At 63.0% G+C, this 25727-nt stretch overlaps 7 non-coding genes across 7 annotated transcripts; all 7 read left to right on the top strand.

The window, feature by feature from the left end:
* The first annotated feature begins 436 nt into the window (after positions 1 to 436).
* LOC142861989 (5S ribosomal RNA) lies at positions 437 to 555 on the top strand. Its single transcript, XR_012913134.1, has one exon. It is a non-coding gene; the product is annotated as a 5S ribosomal RNA (ribosomal RNA).
* A 3777-nt stretch (positions 556 to 4332) lies between these two features.
* On the top strand, positions 4333 to 4451 carry LOC142861987 (5S ribosomal RNA). Its single transcript, XR_012913132.1, has one exon. It is a non-coding gene; the product is annotated as a 5S ribosomal RNA (ribosomal RNA).
* Positions 4452 to 8238: 3787 nt separating this feature from the next.
* On the top strand, positions 8239 to 8357 carry LOC142861986 (5S ribosomal RNA). The gene has a single exon (XR_012913131.1). It is a non-coding gene; the product is annotated as a 5S ribosomal RNA (ribosomal RNA).
* A 3798-nt stretch (positions 8358 to 12155) lies between these two features.
* On the top strand, positions 12156 to 12274 carry LOC142861985 (5S ribosomal RNA). Its single transcript, XR_012913130.1, has one exon. It is a non-coding gene; the product is annotated as a 5S ribosomal RNA (ribosomal RNA).
* Positions 12275 to 16053: 3779 nt separating this feature from the next.
* On the top strand, positions 16054 to 16172 carry LOC142861984 (5S ribosomal RNA). Its single transcript, XR_012913129.1, has one exon. It is a non-coding gene; the product is annotated as a 5S ribosomal RNA (ribosomal RNA).
* Positions 16173 to 19945: 3773 nt separating this feature from the next.
* On the top strand, positions 19946 to 20064 carry LOC142861983 (5S ribosomal RNA). Its single transcript, XR_012913128.1, has one exon. It is a non-coding gene; the product is annotated as a 5S ribosomal RNA (ribosomal RNA).
* Positions 20065 to 23862: 3798 nt separating this feature from the next.
* Positions 23863 to 23981, top strand: LOC142862371 (5S ribosomal RNA). Its single transcript, XR_012913429.1, has one exon. It is a non-coding gene; the product is annotated as a 5S ribosomal RNA (ribosomal RNA).
* Positions 23982 to 25727: the final 1746 nt, after the last annotated feature.

The following is a 25727-nucleotide window of genomic DNA, read 5'->3' as shown; positions in this document are numbered from 1 at the left end:
CGAGGGGGGGGCGCAGCTGAAAGGGGTTGTGGGGGAGGGCGGCCCCTGGCTGGGGTCAAAGGGCGAGCGTCCCGCGCGTGCGCAGTCAGCGGCAGCGACGCGCTGGGGGTGGGCAGCGGGTAGGTGAAGGAGGCCGGGCGAGGAGACGAGGGGGGCTGGGAGGGCTCCACCTTGGCGAGTCCAGCCGTGGAGGCGCATCTTGTGTGAGTGTGAGTGAGTGTGAGTGTGTGTGTGTGTGTATAGAGAGACAGCCCCCCACCCCGCCCCGCCCCGCCCCGCCCCGCCCATCACCCCCGTCCCTGGGAGCCAGCGGGACCCGGCCGGCGAACTCAACCGGCCCGGCCCGGCCCGGCGCGGGGCCTGGGGCGGGAGGCGGCGGCGGGGAAGCCCAGAGAGGCTCGGCTTCTCGAGCGGGGCAGGGGCGCCCTCCGCCGCGGTCTAGGGCCACACCACCCTGAACGCCCCCGATCTCGTCTGGTCTCGGAAGCTAAGCAGGGTCGGGCCTGGTTAGTACTTGGATGGGAGACCGCCTGGGAATACCGGGTGCCACAGGCTGCTGCTTTTTTTTTTTTTTTCTTGCCTCTTGTTCTGTCCCCTTTCTGGGAGCGAGGCGGCGGCCCGGGGTGGGGGTCACCCCCACCCTCAGCGCCCGCGCGGTGCCTGGCGCCCCAGCCCGCACCGTGGGGCCTCCTCTTGTCCCAAGCCGCGACACCGCCGCCACGCGGCAGCATGCGTGGCATCTGGACTGTCAGGTCTCAGACCAAAGGTCTGCTCTGTGGGAACCGACACGCTGGAGGAAACCTTGAGAGTCTGAGAGGGGAGGGAGTTCCAGAAGAAGGCCAGGATGTCATTTTGAGGGAGTATGTGACCAGAACTCGTCCCGTTGCTTTTGGGGTTCTATGGGCTACACGCAGGAATCTTTGGTGGTGGCACCTGATGTTGGGGGATCCGGAGTCACACCCAGACCTGCTCCACAGGCCTCCTTTTACTTTTCTCTTCGGATTCATTATTTTTAAAAAGTGTCTCTTACCTCTAGGATTGCATTTTCTTTTCTCTCTCTTTTCAAGCAGATGATGGGAGTACAAGTATTCAGGTGACATGTGTTGCCCGTGCCGCCCTCCCCCCTGTGTTCTTTTTTTTTTTTTTTTTGAGACAGAGTCTCGTTTTGCTGCCCAGGCTAGAGTGAGTGCCATGGCGTCAGCCTAGCTCACAGCAACCTCAATCTCCGGGCTCAAGCAATCCTGCTGCCTCAGCCTCCCGAGTAGTTGGGACTACAGGCATGCACCACCACGCCCGGCTGTGTTTTTCTATATATATTAGTTGGCCAATTAATTTCTTTCTATTTTTAGTAGAGACGGGGTCTCGCTCTTGCTCAGGCTGGTTTCGAACTCCTGACCTGGAGCAATCCGCCCGCCTCGGCCTCCCAGAGAGCTAGGATTACAGGCGTGAGCCACCGCGCCCGGCCCCCCCTGTGTTCTTATTCATATACCTCTCATGTTGTTCCAGCGTATTGTGGGGGTACCAATGTTAAGGTCGGGTGCCTTGCCCTCTCCAAGCCTCCCCCCTCGGGTCAGAGCTTCAAGTGCGCCCATCCCCCAGTCGGTGCGCACCCACCCCATGCCTAATGGATGTGTATGCCCCTCCCCTCCCCCCACCCGCCCGACACCCACCCGATGAAGGTGATTCCTCTCTGTCCACTTAGGCGTCCATCCGTTCGTACCAATTTGCTGGTGAGCGCGCTCACGTGGTGCTCGTGTGTCCATTCTCGGGATACTTGGCTTACTGGAACGGGTTCCAGCTCTGGCCAGGAGAACACGAGAGGCGCCCTCTCACCGCTGCTCCTCACAGCCGAATGGCACTCCGTGGTGTCCACGCGCCACATTTTATTGATGCACTCCTGGATGGATGGGCACTCGGGTCGCTTCCACGTCTTTGGGATTGTGAATTGTGCCCTAACTGTAACCCTAACCCTTACCCAGCCCGTCTCCTCTGCCCCTGCCTGACGCACTCCTCCCCGGCCAGGCCCGTCACTGTCCTGGGCCCCCGCCTGACCGGCTCCTCCCCGCCCGGCCGGTCACCGTCCTCTGCCCCTGCCTGACACGCTCCTTCCCGCCCGGCCTCTCACCGTCCTCGGCCCCTGCCTGACCGGCTCCTCCGTCGCCTGGGCCTTCCAAGGGCTTGGTGTGGATGCTGCTTCCAGGAAGCCCTCCAGAAACCCGGCAGCAGGGTGGCCGCAGCAGTCTCCAGCAGCCGTCCCTAAGTCGCGTGAGTGCGGGGGACGTGCCCCCGCTGTGCCGCGGGGGCCCAGCCTGGTGTCTTCCCTGAGGCCCTGCGGCTGCCGGCTGGGCTGCCGCTCCCCGCAAGGGGAGAGCCGCGGAGGTGGGGACCGCCTCCTGATGCGGACGTACACGCAGCTCTCCACGTCGGATTCCGGGGCTCTCTGTCCTGCCCGAAGGCCCAGCTGGCCTGCGGGTCCTTAGAGTGGCAAAAACCTCCGAAAACTGAGACTGAGGGTCCGGTGGGTGTCTGCACTTTTGTGCTGGGCACCCCAGGGAGGCCCGGGGGCTGGCTGGACAACGCGGTCTGCTGGGCGGGGGGTTTGGAGGAGCAACTGATGCCCTTTGCACTTTGGGTAGCAAGAGTCTGAGGTGTCTCTGAGCCCTGTGCCATGTCGGGGGGGGGGGTGCGGGGCGGAGGAGGAGGAGGAGGAGGTGGGAAGGGCCGGGGCCTGCAGTCCTGTTCCCGGGGTGGCACGGCAAGTGGCTTCTTCCACAGGCTGCTTGGCCTGGGCTCCCTGCACCTGGGCCTTTGGAGGACCGGCCCTGTGCTTGCCAACACTTCCTGCAGGGACCCAGAGCTGGGAGGTGGCATCTCTCAGCCCTGGGTCGGGCAGAGCCCCAGCGGGCCATGCCCACAACCTCTCTCAGCACCGGTCCCCCAGAAGGCTCCTTTGGGACCAGGATTCTCTTGCGGTGACTCTTTAAGGTCTGGCCCCTGGATGGAGGGGCACCAGGAGTAGAGGAGCAGGAAGGGGAAGGGGGTGGCTATGCGAGGGGACACTTTGAGGCCAAGTCCCAGCTTCAGCCTGATCCTCCTGGGAACCCCGCTCTGAGACAAGGAGCCGGGCTTCGCATTCCCACAGCAGCCAGTCGTGGGCTGAGGACACCTGGGGCGTTGGGAACTCCCTGGCTTCTCCTTGGTTTAACATCTAGAGCTGCTTGTGAATCGCGCCGCCACACACACCGCCGCCACACACACCCGAGCGCAGGTGTCTTCCGCACAGACTGCGGGCCTCGCTCTTCTGAATGCCGCTGGCTCGCCACCCACCCACGGGTGAACCTGGTCAGGGTGCTTTCTCTCAGGGGCAGACTCTTTTCCGGGCGGGCTACCGGTGTCTCTGTTTGCTCGTTTCTTTCTTCCATTTCGGGAAAGTCTTCCTTGCTGGGTGTGGAAATCTCCTATGCCTTCCCTCGCCTATTCTGTCAGCTTTAAAATTCTCTTTCAGTTGCCACCCTCACAGATGGATTAGGAAACTCTTTCCGGTGCACTCATTAGTGAAATGACCTCCAGGAAGCTGGAATCCAATATCTAATGGCCGATTTTTAGCGAGTCCACACGCCAGGGTGGTCGGGGTCCAATGCAGCCCCGGCCAGGCCCAGGCCCCTTGGACTGGGCCACAGGAGGACACGGAGGAGGGTCCCGGCCCCCACGAAGCGGTGCCGGCAGTTCTCCACGGGCTTGGGCGTTTTCCAGAGGTAGGAGATGGAGGGGACTGATTTCTTCAGCGCCCCCCAAACCACGCCACCCCACCCCACCCATGGGACACATCCCCAGAGAGAGACGCCCCATACACTGGCTGTGCCCCAGCCCTGGCCCGGGGGAATAGGCGGCAGCCCACCCACAGGGCGAGGGGGGGGCGCAGCTGAAAGGGGTTGTGGGGGAGGGCGGCCCCTGGCTGGGGTCAAAGGGCGAGCGTCCCGCGCGTGCGCAGTCAGCGGCAGCGACGCGCTGGGGGTGGGCAGCGGGTAGGTGAAGGAGGCCGGGCGAGGAGACGAGGGGGGCTGGGAGGGCTCCACCTTGGCGAGTCCAGCCGTGGAGGCGCATCTTGTGTGAGTGTGAGTGTGTGTGTGTGTGTATAGAGAGACAGCCCCCCACCCCGCCCCGCCCCGCCCCGCCCCGCCCATCACCCCCGTCCCTGGGAGCCAGCGGGACCCGGCCGGCGAACTCAACCGGCCCGGCCCGGCCCGGCGCGGGGCCTGGGGCGGGAGGCGGCGGCGGGGAAGCCCAGAGAGGCTCGGCTTCTCGAGCGGGGCAGGGGCGCCCTCCGCCGCGGTCTAGGGCCACACCACCCTGAACGCCCCCGATCTCGTCTGGTCTCGGAAGCTAAGCAGGGTCGGGCCTGGTTAGTACTTGGATGGGAGACCGCCTGGGAATACCGGGTGCCACAGGCTGCTGCTTTTTTTTTTTTTTTCTTGCCTCTTGTTCTGTCCCCTTTCTGGGAGCGAGGCGGCGGCCCGGGGTGGGGGTCACCCCCACCCTCAGCGCCCGCGCGGTGCCTGGCGCCCCAGCCCGCACCGTGGGGCCTCCTCTTGTCCCAAGCCGCGACACCGCCGCCACGCGGCAGCATGCGTGGCATCTGGACTGTCAGGTCTCAGACCAAAGGTCTGCTCTGTGGGAACCGACACGCTGGAGGAAACCTTGAGAGTCTGAGAGGGGAGGGAGTTCCAGAAGAAGGCCAGGATGTCATTTTGAGGGAGTATGTGACCAGAACTCGTCCCGTTGCTTTTGGGGTTCTATGGGCTACACGCAGGAATCTTTGGTGGTGGCACCTGATGTTGGGGGATCCGGAGTCACACCCAGACCTGCTCCACAGGCCTCCTTTTACTTTTCTCTTCGGATTCATTATTTTTAAAAAGTGTCTCTTACCTCTAGGATTGCATTTTCTTTTCTCTCTCTTTTCAAGCAGATGATGGGAGTACAAGTATTCAGGTGACATGTGTTGCCCGTGCCGCCCTCCCCCCTGTGTTCTTTTTTTTTTTTTTTTTGAGACAGAGTCTCGTTTTGCTGCCCAGGCTAGAGTGAGTGCCATGGCGTCAGCCTAGCTCACAGCAACCTCAATCTCCGGGCTCAAGCAATCCTGCTGCCTCAGCCTCCCGAGTAGTTGGGACTACAGGCATGCACCACCACGCCCGGCTGTGTTTTTCTATATATATTAGTTGGCCAATTAATTTCTTTCTATTTTTAGTAGAGACGGGGTCTCGCTCTTGCTCAGGCTGGTTTCGAACTCCTGACCTGGAGCAATCCGCCCGCCTCGGCCTCCCAGAGAGCTAGGATTACAGGCGTGAGCCACCGCGCCCGGCCCCCCCTGTGTTCTTATTCATATACCTCTCATGTTGTTCCAGCGTATTGTGGGGGTACCAATGTTAAGGTCGGGTGCCTTGCCCTCTCCAAGCCTCCCCCCTCGGGTCAGAGCTTCAAGTGCGCCCATCCCCCAGTCGGTGCGCACCCACCCCATGCCTAATGGATGTGTATGCCCCTCCCCTCCCCCCACCCGCCCGACACCCACCCGATGAAGGTGATTCCTCTCTGTCCACTTAGGCGTCCATCCGTTCGTACCAATTTGCTGGTGAGCGCGCTCACGTGGTGCTCGTGTGTCCATTCTCGGGATACTTGGCTTACTGGAACGGGTTCCAGCTCTGGCCAGGAGAACACGAGAGGCGCCCTCTCACCGCTGCTCCTCACAGCCGAATGGCACTCCGTGGTGTCCACGCGCCACATTTTATTGATGCACTCCTGGATGGATGGGCACTCGGGTCGCTTCCACGTCTTTGGGATTGTGAATTGTGCCCTAACTGTAACCCTAACCCTTACCCAGCCCGTCTCCTCTGCCCCTGCCTGACGCACTCCTCCCCGGCCAGGCCCGTCACTGTCCTGGGCCCCCGCCTGACCGGCTCCTCCCCGCCCGGCCGGTCACCGTCCTCTGCCCCTGCCTGACACGCTCCTTCCCGCCCGGCCTCTCACCGTCCTCGGCCCCTGCCTGACCGGCTCCTCCGTCGCCTGGGCCTTCCAAGGGCTTGGTGTGGATGCTGCTTCCAGGAAGCCCTCCAGAAACCCGGCAGCAGGGTGGCCGCAGCAGTCTCCAGCAGCCGTCCCTAAGTCGCGTGAGTGCGGGGGACGTGCCCCCGCTGTGCCGCGGGGGCCCAGCCTGGTGTCTTCCCTGAGGCCCTGCGGCTGCCGGCTGGGCTGCCGCTCCCCGCAAGGGGAGAGCCGCGGAGGTGGGGACCGCCTCCTGATGCGGACGTACACGCAGCTCTCCACGTCGGATTCCGGGGCTCTCTGTCCTGCCCGAAGGCCCAGCTGGCCTGCGGGTCCTTAGAGTGGCAAAAACCTCCGAAAACTGAGACTGAGGGTCCGGTGGGTGTCTGCACTTTTGTGCTGGGCACCCCAGGGAGGCCCGGGGGCTGGCTGGACAACGCGGTCTGCTGGGCGGGGGGTTTGGAGGAGCAACTGATGCCCTTTGCACTTTGGGTAGCAAGAGTCTGAGGTGTCTCTGAGCCCTGTGCCATGTCGGGGGGGGGGGTGCGGGGCGGAGGAGGAGGAGGAGGAGGTGGGAAGAGCCGGGGCCTGCAGTCCTGTTCCCGGGGTGGCACGGCAAGTGGCTTCTTCCACAGGCTGCTTGGCCTGGGCTCCCTGCACCTGGGCCTTTGGAGGACCGGCCCTGTGCTTGCCAACACTTCCTGCAGGGACCCAGAGCTGGGAGGTGGCATCTCTCAGCCCTGGGTCGGGCAGAGCCCCAGCGGGCCATGCCCACAACCTCTCTCAGCACCGGTCCCCCAGAAGGCTCCTTTGGGACCAGGATTCTCTTGCGGTGACTCTTTAAGGTCTGGCCCCTGGATGGAGGGGCACCAGGAGTAGAGGAGCAGGAAGGGGAAGGGGGTGGCTATGCGAGGGGACACTTTGAGGCCAAGTCCCAGCTTCAGCCTGATCCTCCTGGGAACCCCGCTCTGAGACAAGGAGCCGGGCTTCGCATTCCCACAGCAGCCAGTCGTGGGCTGAGGACACCTGGGGCGTTGGGAACTCCCTGGCTTCTCCTTGGTTTAACATCTAGAGCTGCTTGTGAATCGCGCCGCCACACACACCGCCGCCACACACACCCGAGCGCAGGTGTCTTCCGCACAGACTGCGGGCCTCGCTCTTCTGAATGCCGCTGGCTCGCCACCCACCCACGGGTGAACCTGGTCAGGGTGCTTTCTCTCAGGGGCAGACTCTTTTCCGGGCGGGCTACCGGTGTCTCTGTTTGCTCGTTTCTTTCTTCCATTTCGGGAAAGTCTTCCTTGCTGGGTGTGGAAATCTCCTATGCCTTCCCTCGCCTATTCTGTCAGCTTTAAAATTCTCTTTCAGTTGCCACCCTCACAGATGGATTAGGAAACTCTTTCCGGTGCACTCATTAGTGAAATGACCTCCAGGAAGCTGGAATCCAATATCTAATGGCCGATTTTTAGCGAGTCCACACGCCAGGGTGGTCGGGGTCCAATGCAGCCCCGGCCAGGCCCAGGCCCCTTGGACTGGGCCACAGGAGGACACGGAGGAGGGTCCCGGCCCCCACGAAGCGGTGCCGGCAGTTCTCCACGGGCTTGGGCGTTTTCCAGAGGTAGGAGATGGAGGGGACTGATTTCTTCAGCGCCCCCCAAACCACGCCACCCCACCCCACCCATGGGACACATCCCCAGAGAGAGACGCCCCATACACTGGCTGTGCCCCAGCCCTGGCCCGGGGGAATAGGCGGCAGCCCACCCACAGGGCGAGGGGGGGGCGCAGCTGAAAGGGGTTGTGGGGGAGGGCGGCCCCTGGCTGGGGTCAAAGGGCGAGCGTCCCGCGCGTGCGCAGTCAGCGGCAGCGACGCGCTGGGGGTGGGCAGCGGGTAGGTGAAGGAGGCCGGGCGAGGAGACGAGGGGGGCTGGGAGGGCTCCACCTTGGCGAGTCCAGCCGTGGAGGCGCATCTTGTGTGAGTGTGAGTGAGTGTGAGTGTGTGTGTGTGTGTATAGAGAGACAGCCCCCCACCCCGCCCCGCCCCGCCCCGCCCCGCCCATCACCCCCGTCCCTGGGAGCCAGCGGGACCCGGCCGGCGAACTCAACCGGCCCGGCCCGGCCCGGCGCGGGGCCTGGGGCGGGAGGCGGCGGCGGGGAAGCCCAGAGAGGCTCGGCTTCTCGAGCGGGGCAGGGGCGCCCTCCGCCGCGGTCTAGGGCCACACCACCCTGAACGCCCCCGATCTCGTCTGGTCTCGGAAGCTAAGCAGGGTCGGGCCTGGTTAGTACTTGGATGGGAGACCGCCTGGGAATACCGGGTGCCACAGGCTGCTGCTTTTTTTTTTTTTTTCTTGCCTCTTGTTCTGTCCCCTTTCTGGGAGCGAGGCGGCGGCCCGGGGTGGGGGTCACCCCCACCCTCAGCGCCCGCGCGGTGCCTGGCGCCCCAGCCCGCACCGTGGGGCCTCCTCTTGTCCCAAGCCGCGACACCGCCGCCACGCGGCAGCATGCGTGGCATCTGGACTGTCAGGTCTCAGACCAAAGGTCTGCTCTGTGGGAACCGACACGCTGGAGGAAACCTTGAGAGTCTGAGAGGGGAGGGAGTTCCAGAAGAAGGCCAGGATGTCATTTTGAGGGAGTATGTGACCAGAACTCGTCCCGTTGCTTTTGGGGTTCTATGGGCTACACGCAGGAATCTTTGGTGGTGGCACCTGATGTTGGGGGATCCGGAGTCACACCCAGACCTGCTCCACAGGCCTCCTTTTACTTTTCTCTTCGGATTCATTATTTTTAAAAAGTGTCTCTTACCTCTAGGATTGCATTTTCTTTTCTCTCTCTTTTCAAGCAGATGATGGGAGTACAAGTATTCAGGTGACATGTGTTGCCCGTGCCGCCCTCCCCCCTGTGTTCTTTTTTTTTTTTTTTTTGAGACAGAGTCTCGTTTTGCTGCCCAGGCTAGAGTGAGTGCCATGGCGTCAGCCTAGCTCACAGCAACCTCAATCTCCGGGCTCAAGCAATCCTGCTGCCTCAGCCTCCCGAGTAGTTGGGACTACAGGCATGCACCACCACGCCCGGCTGTGTTTTTCTATATATATTAGTTGGCCAATTAATTTCTTTCTATTTTTAGTAGAGACGGGGTCTCGCTCTTGCTCAGGCTGGTTTCGAACTCCTGACCTGGAGCAATCCGCCCGCCTCGGCCTCCCAGAGAGCTAGGATTACAGGCGTGAGCCACCGCGCCCGGCCCCCCCTGTGTTCTTATTCATATACCTCTCATGTTGTTCCAGCGTATTGTGGGGGTACCAATGTTAAGGTCGGGTGCCTTGCCCTCTCCAAGCCTCCCCCCTCGGGTCAGAGCTTCAAGTGCGCCCATCCCCCAGTCGGTGCGCACCCACCCCATGCCTAATGGATGTGTATGCCCCTCCCCTCCCCCCACCCGCCCGACACCCACCCGATGAAGGTGATTCCTCTCTGTCCACTTAGGCGTCCATCCGTTCGTACCAATTTGCTGGTGAGCGCGCTCACGTGGTGCTCGTGTGTCCATTCTCGGGATACTTGGCTTACTGGAACGGGTTCCAGCTCTGGCCAGGAGAACACGAGAGGCGCCCTCTCACCGCTGCTCCTCACAGCCGAATGGCACTCCGTGGTGTCCACGCGCCACATTTTATTGATGCACTCCTGGATGGATGGGCACTCGGGTCGCTTCCACGTCTTTGGGATTGTGAATTGTGCCCTAACTGTAACCCTAACCCTTACCCAGCCCGTCTCCTCTGCCCCTGCCTGACGCACTCCTCCCCGGCCAGGCCCGTCACTGTCCTGGGCCCCCGCCTGACCGGCTCCTCCCCGCCCGGCCGGTCACCGTCCTCTGCCCCTGCCTGACACGCTCCTTCCCGCCCGGCCTCTCACCGTCCTCGGCCCCTGCCTGACCGGCTCCTCCGTCGCCTGGGCCTTCCAAGGGCTTGGTGTGGATGCTGCTTCCAGGAAGCCCTCCAGAAACCCGGCAGCAGGGTGGCCGCAGCAGTCTCCAGCAGCCGTCCCTAAGTCGCGTGAGTGCGGGGGACGTGCCCCAGCTGTGCCGCGGGGGCCCAGCCTGGTGTCTTCCCTGAGGCCCTGCGGCTGCCGGCTGGGCTGCCGCTCCCCGCAAGGGGAGAGCCGCGGAGGTGGGGACCGCATCATGATGGGGACGTACACGCAGCTCTCCACGTCGGATTCCGGGGCTCTCTGTCCTGCCCGAAGGCCCAGCTGGCCTGCGGGTCCTTAGAGTGGCAAAAACCTCCGAAAACTGAGACTGAGGGTCCGGTGGGTGTCTGCACTTTTGTGCTGGGCACCCCAGGGAGGCCCGGGGGCTGGCTGGACAACGTGGTCTGCTGGGCGGGGGGGGGGGGTTGGAGGAGCAACTGATGCCCTTTGCACTTTGGGTAGCAAGAGTCTGAGGTGTCTCTGAGCCCTGTGCCCTGTGGGGGTGGGGCGGGGGGGAGTTGGAGGAGGAGGAGGAGGAGGAGGTGGGAAGGGCCGGGGCCTGCAGTCCTGTTCCCGGGGTGGCACGGCAAGTGGCTTCTTCCACAGGCTGCTTGGCCTTGGCTCCCTGCACCTGGGCCTTTGGAGGACCGGCCCTGTGCTTGCCAACACTTCCTGCAGGGACCCAGAGCTGGGAGGTGGCATCTCTCAGCCCTGGGTCGGGCAGAGCCCCAGCGGGCCATGCCCACAACCTCTCTCAGCACCGGTCCCCCAGAATGCTCCTTTGGGACCAGGATTCTCTTGCGGTGACTCTTTAAGGTCTGGCCCCTGGATGGAGGGGCACCAGGAGTAGAGGAGCAGGAAGGGGAAGGGGGTGGCCATGCGAGGGGACACTTTGAGGCCAAGTCCCAGCTTCAGCCTGATCCTCCTGGGAACCCCGCTCTGAGACAAGGAGCCGGGCTTCGCATTCCCACAGCAGCCAGTCGTGGGCTGAGGACACCTGGGGCGTTGGGAACTCCCTGGCTTCTCCTTGGTTTAACATCTAGAGCTGCTTGTGAATCGCGCCGCCACACACACCGCCGTCACACACACCCGAGCGCAGGTGTCTTCCGCACAGACTGCGGGCCTCGCTCTTCTGAATGCCGCTGGCTCGCCACCCACCCACGGGTGAACCTGGTCAGGGTGCTTTCTCTCAGGGGCAGACTCTTTTCCGGGCGGGCTACCGGTGTCTCTGTTTGCTCGTTTCTTTCTTCCATTTCGGGAAAGTCTTCCTTGCTGGGTGTGGAAATCTCCTATGCCTTCCCTCGCCTATTCTGTCAGCTTTAAAATTCTCTTTCAGTTGCCACCCTCACAGATGGATTAGGAAACTCTTTCCGGTGCACTCATTAGTGAAATGACCTCCAGGAAGCTGGAATCCAATATCTAATGGCCGATTTTTAGCGAGTCCACACGCCAGGGTGGTCGGGGTCCAATGCAGCCCCGGCCAGGCCCAGGCCCCTTGGACTGGGCCACAGGAGGACACGGAGGAGGGTCCCGGCCCCCACGAAGCGGTGCCGGCAGTTCTCCACGGGCTTGGGCGTTTTCCAGAGGTAGGAGATGGAGGGGACTGATTTCTTCAGCGCCCCCCAAACCACGCCACCCCACCCCACCCATGGGACACATCCCCAGAGAGAGACGCCCCATACACTGGCTGTGCCCCAGCCCTGGCCCGGGGGGAATAGGCGGCAGCCCACCCACAGGGCGAGGGGGGGGCGCAGCTGAAAGGGGTTGTGGGGGAGGGCGGCCCCTGGCTGGGGTCAAAGGGCGAGCGTCCCGCGCGTGCGCAGTCAGCGGCAGCGACGCGCTGGGGGTGGGCAGCGGGTAGGTGAAGGAGGCCGGGCGAGGAGACGAGGGGGGCTGGGAGGGCTCCACCTTGGCGAGTCCAGCCGTGGAGGCGCATCTTGTGTGAGTGTGAGTGAGTGTGAGTGTGTGTGTGTGTGTATAGAGAGACAGCCCCCCACCCCGCCCCGCCCCGCCCCGCCCCGCCCATCACCCCCGTCCCTGGGAGCCAGCGGGACCCGGCCGGCGAACTCAACCGGCCCGGCCCGGCCCGGCGCGGGGCCTGGGGCGGGAGGCGGCGGCGGGGAAGCCCAGAGAGGCTCGGCTTCTCGAGCGGGGCAGGGGCGCCCTCCGCCGCGGTCTAGGGCCACACCACCCTGAACGCCCCCGATCTCGTCTGGTCTCGGAAGCTAAGCAGGGTCGGGCCTGGTTAGTACTTGGATGGGAGACCGCCTGGGAATACCGGGTGCCACAGGCTGCTGCTTTTTTTTTTTTTTTCTTGCCTCTTGTTCTGTCCCCTTTCTGGGAGCGAGGCGGCGGCCCGGGGTGGGGGTCACCCCCACCCTCAGCGCCCGCGCGGTGCCTGGCGCCCCAGCCCGCACCGTGGGGCCTCCTCTTGTCCCAAGCCGCGACACCGCCGCCACGCGGCAGCATGCGTGGCATCTGGACTGTCAGGTCTCAGACCAAAGGTCTGCTCTGTGGGAACCGACACGCTGGAGGAAACCTTGAGAGTCTGAGAGGGGAGGGAGTTCCAGAAGAAGGCCAGGATGTCATTTTGAGGGAGTATGTGACCAGAACTCGTCCCGTTGCTTTTGGGGTTCTATGGGCTACACGCAGGAATCTTTGGTGGTGGCACCTGATGTTGGGGGATCCGGAGTCACACCCAGACCTGCTCCACAGGCCTCCTTTTACTTTTCTCTTCGGATTCATTATTTTTAAAAAGTGTCTCTTACCTCTAGGATTGCATTTTCTTTTCTCTCTCTTTTCAAGCAGATGATGGGAGTACAAGTATTCAGGTGACATGTGTTGCCCGTGCCGCCCTCCCCCCTGTGTTCTTTTTTTTTTTTTTTTTGAGACAGAGTCTCGTTTTGCTGCCCAGGCTAGAGTGAGTGCCATGGCGTCAGCCTAGCTCACAGCAACCTCAATCTCCGGGCTCAAGCAATCCTGCTGCCTCAGCCTCCCGAGTAGTTGGGACTACAGGCATGCACCACCACGCCCGGCTGTGTTTTTCTATATATATTAGTTGGCCAATTAATTTCTTTCTATTTTTAGTAGAGACGGGGTCTCGCTCTTGCTCAGGCTGGTTTCGAACTCCTGACCTGGAGCAATCCGCCCGCCTCGGCCTCCCAGAGAGCTAGGATTACAGGCGTGAGCCACCGCGCCCGGCCCCCCCTGTGTTCTTATTCATATACCTCTCATGTTGTTCCAGCGTATTGTGGGGGTACCAATGTTAAGGTCGGGTGCCTTGCCCTCTCCAAGCCTCCCCCCTCGGGTCAGAGCTTCAAGTGCGCCCATCCCCCAGTCGGTGCGCACCCACCCCATGCCTAATGGATGTGTATGCCCCTCCCCTCCCCCCACCCGCCCGCCCGACACCCACCCGATGAAGGTGATTCCTCTCTGTCCACTTAGGCGTCCATCCGTTCGTACCAATTTGCTGGTGAGCGCGCTCACGTGGTGCTCGTGTGTCCATTCTCGGGATACTTGGCTTACTGGAACGGGTTCCAGCTCTGGCCAGGAGAACACGAGAGGCGCCCTCTCACCGCTGCTCCTCACAGCCGAATGGCACTCCGTGGTGTCCACGCGCCACATTTTATTGATGCACTCCTGGATGGATGGGCACTCGGGTCGCTTCCACGTCTTTGGGATTGTGAATTGTGCCCTAACTGTAACCCTAACCCTTACCCAGCCCGTCTCCTCTGCCCCTGCCTGACGCACTCCTCCCCGGCCAGGCCCGTCACTGTCCTGGGCCCCCGCCTGACCGGCTCCTCCCCGCCCGGCCGGTCACCGTCCTCTGCCCCTGCCTGACACGCTCCTTCCCGCCCGGCCTCTCACCGTCCTCGGCCCCTGCCTGACCGGCTCCTCCGTCGCCTGGGCCTTCCAAGGGCTTGGTGTGGATGCTGCTTCCAGGAAGCCCTCCAGAAACCCGGCAGCAGGGTGGCCGCAGCAGTCTCCAGCAGCCGTCCCTAAGTCGCGTGAGTGCGGGGGACGTGCCCCCGCTGTGCCGCGGGGGCCCAGCCTGGTGTCTTCCCTGAGGCCCTGCGGCTGCCGGCTGGGCTGCCGCTCCCCGCAAGGGGAGAGCCGCGGAGGTGGGGACCGCCTCCTGATGCGGACGTACACGCAGCTCTCCACGTCGGATTCCGGGGCTCTCTGTCCTGCCCGAAGGCCCAGCTGGCCTGCGGGTCCTTAGAGTGGCAAAAACCTCCGAAAACTGAGACTGAGGGTCCGGTGGGTGTCTGCACTTTTGTGCTGGGCACCCCAGGGAGGCCCGGGGGCTGGCTGGACAACGCGGTCTGCTGGGCGGGGGGTTTGGAGGAGCAACTGATGCCCTTTGCACTTTGGGTAGCAAGAGTCTGAGGTGTCTCTGAGCCCTGTGCCATGTCGGGGGGGGGGGGGGTGCGGGGCGGAGGAGGAGGAGGAGGAGGTGGGAAGGGCCGGGGCCTGCAGTCCTGTTCCCGGGGTGGCACGGCAAGTGGCTTCTTCCACAGGCTGCTTGGCCTGGGCTCCCTGCACCTGGGCCTTTGGAGGACCGGCCCTGTGCTTGCCAACACTTCCTGCAGGGACCCAGAGCTGGGAGGTGGCATCTCTCAGCCCTGGGTCGGGCAGAGCCCCAGCGGGCCATGCCCACAACCTCTCTCAGCACCGGTCCCCCAGAAGGCTCCTTTGGGACCAGGATTCTCTTGCGGTGACTCTTTAAGGTCTGGCCCATGGATGGAGGGGCACCAGGAGTAGAGGAGCAGGAAGGGGAAGGGGGTGGCTATGCGAGGGGACACTTTGAGGCCAAGTCCCAGCTTCAGCCTGATCCTCCTGGGAACCCCGCTCTGAGACAAGGAGCCGGGCTTCGCATTCCCACAGCAGCCAGTCGTGGGCTGAGGACACCTGGGGCGTTGGGAACTCCCTGGCTTCTCCTTGGTTTAACATCTAGAGCTGCTTGTGAATCGCGCCGCCACACACACCCGAGCGCAGGTGTCTTCCGCACAGACTGCGGGCCTCGCTCTTCTGAATGCCGCTAGCTCGCCACCCACCCACGGGTGAACCTGGTCAGGGTGCTTTCTCTCAGGGGCAGACTCTTTTCCGGGCGGGCTACCGGTGTCTCTGTTTGCTCGTTTCTTTCTTCCATTTCGGGAAAGTCTTCCTTGCTGGGTGTGGAAATCTCCTATGCCTTCCCTCGCCTATTCTGTCAGCTTTAAAATTCTCTTTCAGTTGCCACCCTCACAGATGGATTAGGAAACTCTTTCCGGTGCACTCATTAGTGAAATGACCTCCAGGAAGCTGGAATCCAATATCTAATGGCCGATTTTTAGCGAGTCCACACGCCAGGGTGGTCGGGGTCCAATGCAGCCCCGGCCAGGCCCAGGCCCCTTGGACTGGGCCACAGGAGGACACGGAGGAGGGTCCCGGCCCCCACGAAGCGGTGCCGGCAGTTCTCCACGGGCTTGGGCGTTTTCCAGAGGTAGGAGATGGAGGGGACTGATTTCTTCAGCGCCCCCCAAACCACGCCACCCCACCCCACCCATGGGACACATCCCCAGAGAGAGACGCCCCAGACACTGGCTGTGCCCCAGCCCTGGCCCGGGGGAATAGGCGGCAGCCCACCCACAGGGCGAGGGGGGGGCGCAGCTGAAAGGGGTTGTGGGGGAGGGCGGCCCCTGGCTGGGGTCAAAGGGCGAGCGTCCCGCGCGTGCGCAGTCAGCGGCAGCGACGCGCTGGGGGTGGGCAGCGGGTAGGTGAAGGAGGCCGGGCGAGGAGACGAGGGGGGCTGGGAGGGCTCCACCTTGGCGAGTCCAGCCGTGGAGGCGCATCTTGTGTGAGTGTGAGTGAGTGTGAGTGTGTGTGTGTGTGTATAGAGAGACAGCCCCCCACCCCGCCCCGCCCCGCCCCGCCCCGCCCATCACCCCCGTCCCTGGGAGCCAGCGGGACCCGGCCGGCGAACTCAACCGGCCCGGCCCGGCCCGGCGCGGGGCCTGGGGCGGGAGGCGGCGGCGGGGAAGCCCAGAGAGGCTCGGCTTCTCGAGCGGGGCAGGGGCGCCCTCCGCCGCGGTCTAGGGCCACACCACCCTGAACGCCCCCGATCTCGTCTGGTCTCGGAAGCTAAGCAGGGTCGGGCCTGGTTAGTACTTGGATGGGAGACCGCCTGGGAATACCGGGTGCCACAGGCTGCTGCTTTTTTTTTTTTTTTCTTGCCTCTTGTTCTGTCCCCTTTCTGGGAGCGAGGCGGCGGCCCGGGGTGGGGGTCACCCCCACCCTCAGCGCCCGCGCGGTGCCTGGCGCCCCAGCCCGCACCGTGGGGCCTCCTCTTGTCCCAAGCCGCGACACCGCCGCCACGCGGCAGCATGCGTGGCATCTGGACTGTCAGGTCTCAGACCAAAGGTCTGCTCTGTGGGAACCGACACGCTGGAGGAAACCTTGAGAGTCTGAGAGGGGAGGGAGTTCCAGAAGAAGGCCAGGATGTCATTTTGAGGGAGTATGTGACCAGAACTCGTCCCGTTGCTTTTGGGGTTCTATGGGCTACACGCAGGAATCTTTGGTGGTGGCACCTGATGTTGGGGGATCCGGAGTCACACCCAGACCTGCTCCACAGGCCTCCTTTTACTTTTCTCTTCGGATTCATTATTTTTAAAAAGTGTCTCTTACCTCTAGGATTGCATTTTCTTTTCTCTCTCTTTTCAAGCAGATGATGGGAGTACAAGTATTCAGGTGACATGTGTTGCCCGTGCCGCCCTCCCCCCTGTGTTCTTTTTTTTTTTTTTTTTGAGACAGAGTCTCGTTTTGCTGCCCAGGCTAGAGTGAGTGCCATGGCGTCAGCCTAGCTCACAGCAACCTCAATCTCCGGGCTCAAGCAATCCTGCTGCCTCAGCCTCCCGAGTAGTTGGGACTACAGGCATGCACCACCACGCCCGGCTGTGTTTTTCTATATATATTAGTTGGCCAATTAATTTCTTTCTATTTTTAGTAGAGACGGGGTCTCGCTCTTGCTCAGGCTGGTTTCGAACTCCTGACCTGGAGCAATCCGCCCGCCTCGGCCTCCCAGAGAGCTAGGATTACAGGCGTGAGCCACCGCGCCCGGCCCCCCCTGTGTTCTTATTCATATACCTCTCATGTTGTTCCAGCGTATTGTGGGGGTACCAATGTTAAGGTCGGGTGCCTTGCCCTCTCCAAGCCTCCCCCCTCGGGTCAGAGCTTCAAGTGCGCCCATCCCCCAGTCGGTGCGCACCCACCCCATGCCTAATGGATGTGTATGCCCCTCCCCTCCCCCCACCCGCCCGACACCCACCCGATGAAGGTGATTCCTCTCTGTCCACTTAGGCGTCCATCCGTTCGTACCAATTTGCTGGTGAGCGCGCTCACGTGGTGCTCGTGTGTCCATTCTCGGGATACTTGGCTTACTGGAACGGGTTCCAGCTCTGGCCAGGAGAACACGAGAGGCGCCCTCTCACCGCTGCTCCTCACAGCCGAATGGCACTCCGTGGTGTCCACGCGCCACATTTTATTGATGCACTCCTGGATGGATGGGCACTCGGGTCGCTTCCACGTCTTTGGGATTGTGAATTGTGCCCTAACTGTAACCCTAACCCTTACCCAGCCCGTCTCCTCTGCCCCTGCCTGATGCACTCCTCCCCGGCCAGGCCCGTCACTGTCCTGGGCCCCCGCCTGACCGGCTCCTCCCCGCCCGGCCGGTCACCGTCCTCTGCCCCTGCCTGACACGCTCCTTCCCGCCCGGCCTCTCACCGTCCTCGGCCCCTGCCTGACCGGCTCCTCCGTCGCCTGGGCCTTCCAAGGGCTTGGTGTGGATGCTGCTTCCAGGAAGCCCTCCAGAAACCCGGCAGCAGGGTGGCCGCAGCAGTCTCCAGCAGCCGTCCCTAAGTCGCGTGAGTGCGGGGGACGTGCCCCCGCTGTGCCGCGGGGGCCCAGCCTGGTGTCTTCCCTGAGGCCCTGCGGCTGCCGGCTGGGCTGCCGCTCCCCGCAAGGGGAGAGCCGCGGAGGTGGGGACCGCCTCCTGATGCGGACGTACACGCAGCTCTCCACGTCGGATTCCGGGGCTCTCTGTCCTGCCCGAAGGCCCAGCTGGCCTGCGGGTCCTTAGAGTGGCAAAAACCTCCGAAAACTGAGACTGAGGGTCCGGTGGGTGTCTGCACTTTTGTGCTGGGCACCCCAGGGAGGCCCGGGGGCTGGCTGGACAACGCGGTCTGCTGGGCGGGGGGTTTGGAGGAGCAACTGATGCCCTTTGCACTTTGGGTAGCAAGAGTCTGAGGTGTCTCTGAGCCCTGTGCCATGTCGGGGGGGGGGGGTGCGGGGCGGAGGAGGAGGAGGAGGAGGTGGGAAGGGCCGGGGCCTGCAGTCCTGTTCCCGGGGTGGCACGGCAAGTGGCTTCTTCCACAGGCTGCTTGGCCTGGGCTCCCTGCACCTGGGCCTTTGGAGGACCGGCCCTGTGCTTGCCAACACTTCCTGCAGGGACCCAGAGCTGGGAGGTGGCATCTCTCAGCCCTGGGTCGGGCAGAGCCCCAGCGGGCCATGCCCACAACCTCTCTCAGCACCGGTCCCCCAGAAGGCTCCTTTGGGACCAGGATTCTCTTGCGGTGACTCTTTAAGGTCTGGCCCATGGATGGAGGGGCACCAGGAGTAGAGGAGCAGGAAGGGGAAGGGGGTGGCTATGCGAGGGGACACTTTGAGGCCAAGTCCCAGCTTCAGCCTGATCCTCCTGGGAACCCCGCTCTGAGACAAGGAGCCGGGCTTCGCATTCCCACAGCAGCCAGTCGTGGGCTGAGGACACCTGGGGCGTTGGGAACTCCCTGGCTTCTCCTTGGTTTAACATCTAGAGCTGCTTGTGAATCGCGCCGCCACACACACCCGAGCGCAGGTGTCTTCCGCACAGACTGCGGGCCTCGCTCTTCTGAATGCCGCTAGCTCGCCACCCACCCACGGGTGAACCTGGTCAGGGTGCTTTCTCTCAGGGGCAGACTCTTTTCCGGGCGGGCTACCGGTGTCTCTGTTTGCTCGTTTCTTTCTTCCATTTCGGGAAAGTCTTCCTTGCTGGGTGTGGAAATCTCCTATGCCTTCCCTCGCCTATTCTGTCAGCTTTAAAATTCTCTTTCAGTTGCCACCCTCACAGATGGATTAGGAAACTCTTTCCGGTGCACTCATTAGTGAAATGACCTCCAGGAAGCTGGAATCCAATATCTAATGGCCGATTTTTAGCGAGTCCACACGCCAGGGTGGTCGGGGTCCAATGCAGCCCCGGCCAGGCCCAGGCCCCTTGGACTGGGCCACAGGAGGACACGGAGGAGGGTCCCGGCCCCCACGAAGCGGTGCCGGCAGTTCTCCACGGGCTTGGGCGTTTTCCAGAGGTAGGAGATGGAGGGGACTGATTTCTTCAGCGCCCCCCAAACCACGCCACCCCACCCCACCCATGGGACACATCCCCAGAGAGAGACGCCCCAGACACTGGCTGTGCCCCAGCCCTGGCCCGGGGGAATAGGCGGCAGCCCACCCACAGGGCGAGGGGGGGGCGCAGCTGAAAGGGGTTGTGGGGGAGGGCGGCCCCTGGCTGGGGTCAAAGGGCGAGCGTCCCGCGCGTGCGCAGTCAGCGGCAGCGACGCGCTGGGGGTGGGCAGCGGGTAGGTGAAGGAGGCCGGGCGAGGAGACGAGGGGGGCTGGGAGGGCTCCACCTTGGCGAGTCCAGCCGTGGAGGCGCATCTTGTGTGAGTGTGAGTGAGTGTGAGTGTGTGTGTGTGTGTATAGAGAGACAGCCCCCCACCCCGCCCCGCCCCGCCCCGCCCCGCCCATCACCCCCGTCCCTGGGAGCCAGCGGGACCCGGCCGGCGAACTCAACCGGCCCGGCCCGGCCCGGCGCGGGGCCTGGGGCGGGAGGCGGCGGCGGGGAAGCCCAGAGAGGCTCGGCTTCTCGAGCGGGGCAGGGGCGCCCTCCGCCGCGGTCTAGGGCCACACCACCCTGAACGCCCCCGATCTCGTCTGGTCTCGGAAGCTAAGCAGGGTCGGGCCTGGTTAGTACTTGGATGGGAGACCGCCTGGGAATACCGGGTGCCACAGGCTGCTGCTTTTTTTTTTTTTTTCTTGCCTCTTGTTCTGTCCCCTTTCTGGGAGCGAGGCGGCGGCCCGGGGTGGGGGTCACCCCCACCCTCAGCGCCCGCGCGGTGCCTGGCGCCCCAGCCCGCACCGTGGGGCCTCCTCTTGTCCCAAGCCGCGACACCGCCGCCACGCGGCAGCATGCGTGGCATCTGGACTGTCAGGTCTCAGACCAAAGGTCTGCTCTGTGGGAACCGACACGCTGGAGGAAACCTTGAGAGTCTGAGAGGGGAGGGAGTTCCAGAAGAAGGCCAGGATGTCATTTTGAGGGAGTATGTGACCAGAACTCGTCCCGTTGCTTTTGGGGTTCTATGGGCTACACGCAGGAATCTTTGGTGGTGGCACCTGATGTTGGGGGATCCGGAGTCACACCCAGACCTGCTCCACAGGCCTCCTTTTACTTTTCTCTTCGGATTCATTATTTTTAAAAAGTGTCTCTTACCTCTAGGATTGCATTTTCTTTTCTCTCTCTTTTCAAGCAGATGATGGGAGTACAAGTATTCAGGTGACATGTGTTGCCCGTGCCGCCCTCCCCCCTGTGTTCTTTTTTTTTTTTTTTTTGAGACAGAGTCTCGTTTTGCTGCCCAGGCTAGAGTGAGTGCCATGGCGTCAGCCTAGCTCACAGCAACCTCAATCTCCGGGCTCAAGCAATCCTGCTGCCTCAGCCTCCCGAGTAGTTGGGACTACAGGCATGCACCACCACGCCCGGCTGTGTTTTTCTATATATATTAGTTGGCCAATTAATTTCTTTCTATTTTTAGTAGAGACGGGGTCTCGCTCTTGCTCAGGCTGGTTTCGAACTCCTGACCTGGAGCAATCCGCCCGCCTCGGCCTCCCAGAGAGCTAGGATTACAGGCGTGAGCCACCGCGCCCGGCCCCCCCTGTGTTCTTATTCATATACCTCTCATGTTGTTCCAGCGTATTGTGGGGGTACCAATGTTAAGGTCGGGTGCCTTGCCCTCTCCAAGCCTCCCCCCTCGGGTCAGAGCTTCAAGTGCGCCCATCCCCCAGTCGGTGCGCACCCACCCCATGCCTAATGGATGTGTATGCCCCTCCCCTCCCCCCACCCGCCCGACACCCACCCGATGAAGGTGATTCCTCTCTGTCCACTTAGGCGTCCATCCGTTCGTACCAATTTGCTGGTGAGCGCGCTCACGTGGTGCTCGTGTGTCCATTCTCGGGATACTTGGCTTACTGGAACGGGTTCCAGCTCTGGCCAGGAGAACACGAGAGGCGCCCTCTCACCGCTGCTCCTCACAGCCGAATGGCACTCCGTGGTGTCCACGCGCCACATTTTATTGATGCACTCCTGGATGGATGGGCACTCGGGTCGCTTCCACGTCTTTGGGATTGTGAATTGTGCCCTAACTGTAACCCTAACCCTTACCCAGCCCGTCTCCTCTGCCCCTGCCTGACGCACTCCTCCCCGGCCAGGCCCGTCACTGTCCTGGGCCCCCGCCTGACCGGCTCCTCCCCGCCCGGCCGGTCACCGTCCTCTGCCCCTGCCTGACACGCTCCTTCCCGCCCGGCCTCTCACCGTCCTCGGCCCCTGCCTGACCGGCTCCTCCGTCGCCTGGGCCTTCCAAGGGCTTGGTGTGGATGCTGCTTCCAGGAAGCCCTCCAGAAACCCGGCAGCAGGGTGGCCGCAGCAGTCTCCAGCAGCCGTCCCTAAGTCGCGTGAGTGCGGGGGACGTGCCCCAGCTGTGCCGCGGGGGCCCAGCCTGGTGTCTTCCCTGAGGCCCTGCGGCTGCCGGCTGGGCTGCCGCTCCCCGCAAGGGGAGAGCCGCGGAGGTGGGGACCGCATCATGATGGGGACGTACACGCAGCTCTCCACGTCGGATTCCGGGGCTCTCTGTACTGCCCGAAGGCCCAGCTGGCCTGCGGGTCCTTAGAGTGGCAAAAACCTCCGAAAACTGAGACTGAGGGTCCGGTGGGTGTCTGCACTTTTGTGCTGGGCACCCCAGGGAGGCCCGGGGGCTGGCTGGACAACGTGGTCTGCTGGGCGGGGGGGGGGGGTTGGAGGAGCAACTGATGCCCTTTGCACTTTGGGTAGCAAGAGTCTGAGGTGTCTCTGAGCCCTGTGCCCTGTGGGGGTGGGGCGGGGGGGAGTTGGAGGAGGAGGAGGAGGAGGAGGTGGGAAGGGCCGGGGCCTGCAGTCCTGTTCCCGGGGTGGCACGGCAAGTGGCTTCTTCCACAGGCTGCTTGGCCTTGGCTCCCTGCACCTGGGCCTTTGGAGGACCGGCCCTGTGCTTGCCAACACTTCCTGCAGGGACCCAGAGCTGGGAGGTGGCATCTCTCAGCCCTGGGTCGGGCAGAGCCCCAGCGGGCCATGCCCACAACCTCTCTCAGCACCGGTCCCCCAGAATGCTCCTTTGGGACCAGGATTCTCTTGCGGTGACTCTTTAAGGTCTGGCCCCTGGATGGAGGGGCACCAGGAGTAGAGGAGCAGGAAGGGGAAGGGGGTGGCCATGCGAGGGGACACTTTGAGGCCAAGTCCCAGCTTCAGCCTGATCCTCCTGGGAACCCCGCTCTGAGACAAGGAGCCGGGCTTCGCATTCCCACAGCAGCCAGTCGTGGGCTGAGGACACCTGGGGCGTTGGGAACTCCCTGGCTTCTCCTTGGTTTAACATCTAGAGCTGCTTGTGAATCGCGCCGCCACACACACCGCCGTCACACACACCCGAGCGCAGGTGTCTTCCGCACAGACTGCGGGCCTCGCTCTTCTGAATGCCGCTGGCTCGCCACCCACCCACGGGTGAACCTGGTCAGGGTGCTTTCTCTCAGGGGCAGACTCTTTTCCGGGCGGGCTACCGGTGTCTCTGTTTGCTCGTTTCTTTCTTCCATTTCGGGAAAGTCTTCCTTGCTGGGTGTGGAAATCTCCTATGCCTTCCCTCGCCTATTCTGTCAGCTTTAAAATTCTCTTTCAGTTGCCACCCTCACAGATGGATTAGGAAACTCTTTCCGGTGCACTCATTAGTGAAATGACCTCCAGGAAGCTGGAATCCAATATCTAATGGCCGATTTTTAGCGAGTCCACACGCCAGGGTGGTCGGGGTCCAATGCAGCCCCGGCCAGGCCCAGGCCCCTTGGACTGGGCCACAGGAGGACACGGAGGAGGGTCCCGGCCCCCACGAAGCGGTGCCGGCAGTTCTCCACGGGCTTGGGCGTTTTCCAGAGGTAGGAGATGGAGGGGACTGATTTCTTCAGCGCCCCCCAAACCACGCCACCCCACCCCACCCATGGGACACATCCCCAGAGAGAGACGCCCCATACACTGGCTGTGCCCCAGCCCTGGCCCGGGGGGAATAGGCGGCAGCCCACCCACAGGGCGAGGGGGGGGCGCAGCTGAAAGGGGTTGTGGGGGAGGGCGGCCCCTGGCTGGGGTCAAAGGGCGAGCGTCCCGCGCGTGCGCAGTCAGCGGCAGCGACGCGCTGGGGGTGGGCAGCGGGTAGGTGAAGGAGGCCGGGCGAGGAGACGAGGGGGGCTGGGAGGGCTCCACCTTGGCGAGTCCAGCCGTGGAGGCGCATCTTGTGTGAGTGTGAGTGAGTGTGAGTGTGTGTGTGTGTGTATAGAGAGACAGCCCCCCACCCCGCCCCGCCCCGCCCCGCCCCGCCCATCACCCCCGTCCCTGGGAGCCAGCGGGACCCGGCCGGCGAACTCAACCGGCCCGGCCCGGCCCGGCGCGGGGCCTGGGGCGGGAGGCGGCGGCGGGGAAGCCCAGAGAGGCTCGGCTTCTCGAGCGGGGCAGGGGCGCCCTCCGCCGCGGTCTAGGGCCACACCACCCTGAACGCCCCCGATCTCGTCTGGTCTCGGAAGCTAAGCAGGGTCGGGCCTGGTTAGTACTTGGATGGGAGACCGCCTGGGAATACCGGGTGCCACAGGCTGCTGCTTTTTTTTTTTTTTCTTGCCTCTTGTTCTGTCCCCTTTCTGGGAGCGAGGCGGCGGCCCGGGGTGGGGGTCACCCCCACCCTCAGCGCCCGCGCGGTGCCTGGCGCCCCAGCCCGCACCGTGGGGCCTCCTCTTGTCCCAAGCCGCGACACCGCCGCCACGCGGCAGCATGCGTGGCATCTGGACTGTCAGGTCTCAGACCAAAGGTCTGCTCTGTGGGAACCGACACGCTGGAGGAAACCTTGAGAGTCTGAGAGGGGAGGGAGTTCCAGAAGAAGGCCAGGATGTCATTTTGAGGGAGTATGTGACCAGAACTCGTCCCGTTGCTTTTGGGGTTCTATGGGCTACACGCAGGAATCTTTGGTGGTGGCACCTGATGTTGGGGGATCCGGAGTCACACCCAGACCTGCTCCACAGGCCTCCTTTTACTTTTCTCTTCGGATTCATTATTTTTAAAAAGTGTCTCTTACCTCTAGGATTGCATTTTCTTTTCTCTCTCTTTTCAAGCAGATGATGGGAGTACAAGTATTCAGGTGACATGTGTTGCCCGTGCCGCCCTCCCCCCTGTGTTCTTTTTTTTTTTTTTTTTGAGACAGAGTCTCGTTTTGCTGCCCAGGCTAGAGTGAGTGCCATGGCGTCAGCCTAGCTCACAGCAACCTCAATCTCCGGGCTCAAGCAATCCTGCTGCCTCAGCCTCCCGAGTAGTTGGGACTACAGGCATGCACCACCACGCCCGGCTGTGTTTTTCTATATATATTAGTTGGCCAATTAATTTCTTTCTATTTTTAGTAGAGACGGGGTCTCGCTCTTGCTCAGGCTGGTTTCGAACTCCTGACCTGGAGCAATCCGCCCGCCTCGGCCTCCCAGAGAGCTAGGATTACAGGCGTGAGCCACCGCGCCCGGCCCCCCCTGTGTTCTTATTCATATACCTCTCATGTTGTTCCAGCGTATTGTGGGGGTACCAATGTTAAGGTCGGGTGCCTTGCCCTCTCCAAGCCTCCCCCCTCGGGTCAGAGCTTCAAGTGCGCCCATCCCCCAGTCGGTGCGCACCCACCCCATGCCTAATGGATGTGTATGCCCCTCCCCTCCCCCCACCCGCCCGACACCCACCCGATGAAGGTGATTCCTCTCTGTCCACTTAGGCGTCCATCCGTTCGTACCAATTTGCTGGTGAGCGCGCTCACGTGGTGCTCGTGTGTCCATTCTCGGGATACTTGGCTTACTGGAACGGGTTCCAGCTCTGGCCAGGAGAACACGAGAGGCGCCCTCTCACCGCTGCTCCTCACAGCCGAATGGCACTCCGTGGTGTCCACGCGCCACATTTTATTGATGCACTCCTGGATGGATGGGCACTCGGGTCGCTTCCACGTCTTTGGGATTGTGAATTGTGCCCTAACTGTAACCCTAACCCTTACCCAGCCCGTCTCCTCTGCCCCTGCCTGACGCACTCCTCCCCGGCCAGGCCCGTCACTGTCCTGGGCCCCCGCCTGACCGGCTCCTCCCCGCCCGGCCGGTCACCGTCCTCTGCCCCTGCCTGACACGCTCCTTCCCGCCCGGCCTCTCACCGTCCTCGGCCCCTGCCTGACCGGCTCCTCCGTCGCCTGGGCCTTCCAAGGGCTTGGTGTGGATGCTGCTTCCAGGAAGCCCTCCAGAAACCCGGCAGCAGGGTGGCCGCAGCAGTCTCCAGCAGCCGTCCCTAAGTCGCGTGAGTGCGGGGGACGTGCCCCCGCTGTGCCGCGGGG

Source organism: Microcebus murinus, chromosome 18 (assembly GCF_040939455.1).
Source record: "Microcebus murinus isolate Inina chromosome 18, M.murinus_Inina_mat1.0, whole genome shotgun sequence".
Lineage (NCBI taxonomy): Eukaryota > Metazoa > Chordata > Mammalia > Primates > Cheirogaleidae > Microcebus > Microcebus murinus.
Note: the sequence above shows the minus strand (reverse complement) of the source record. Positions and strands in the feature narration are given on the sequence as shown.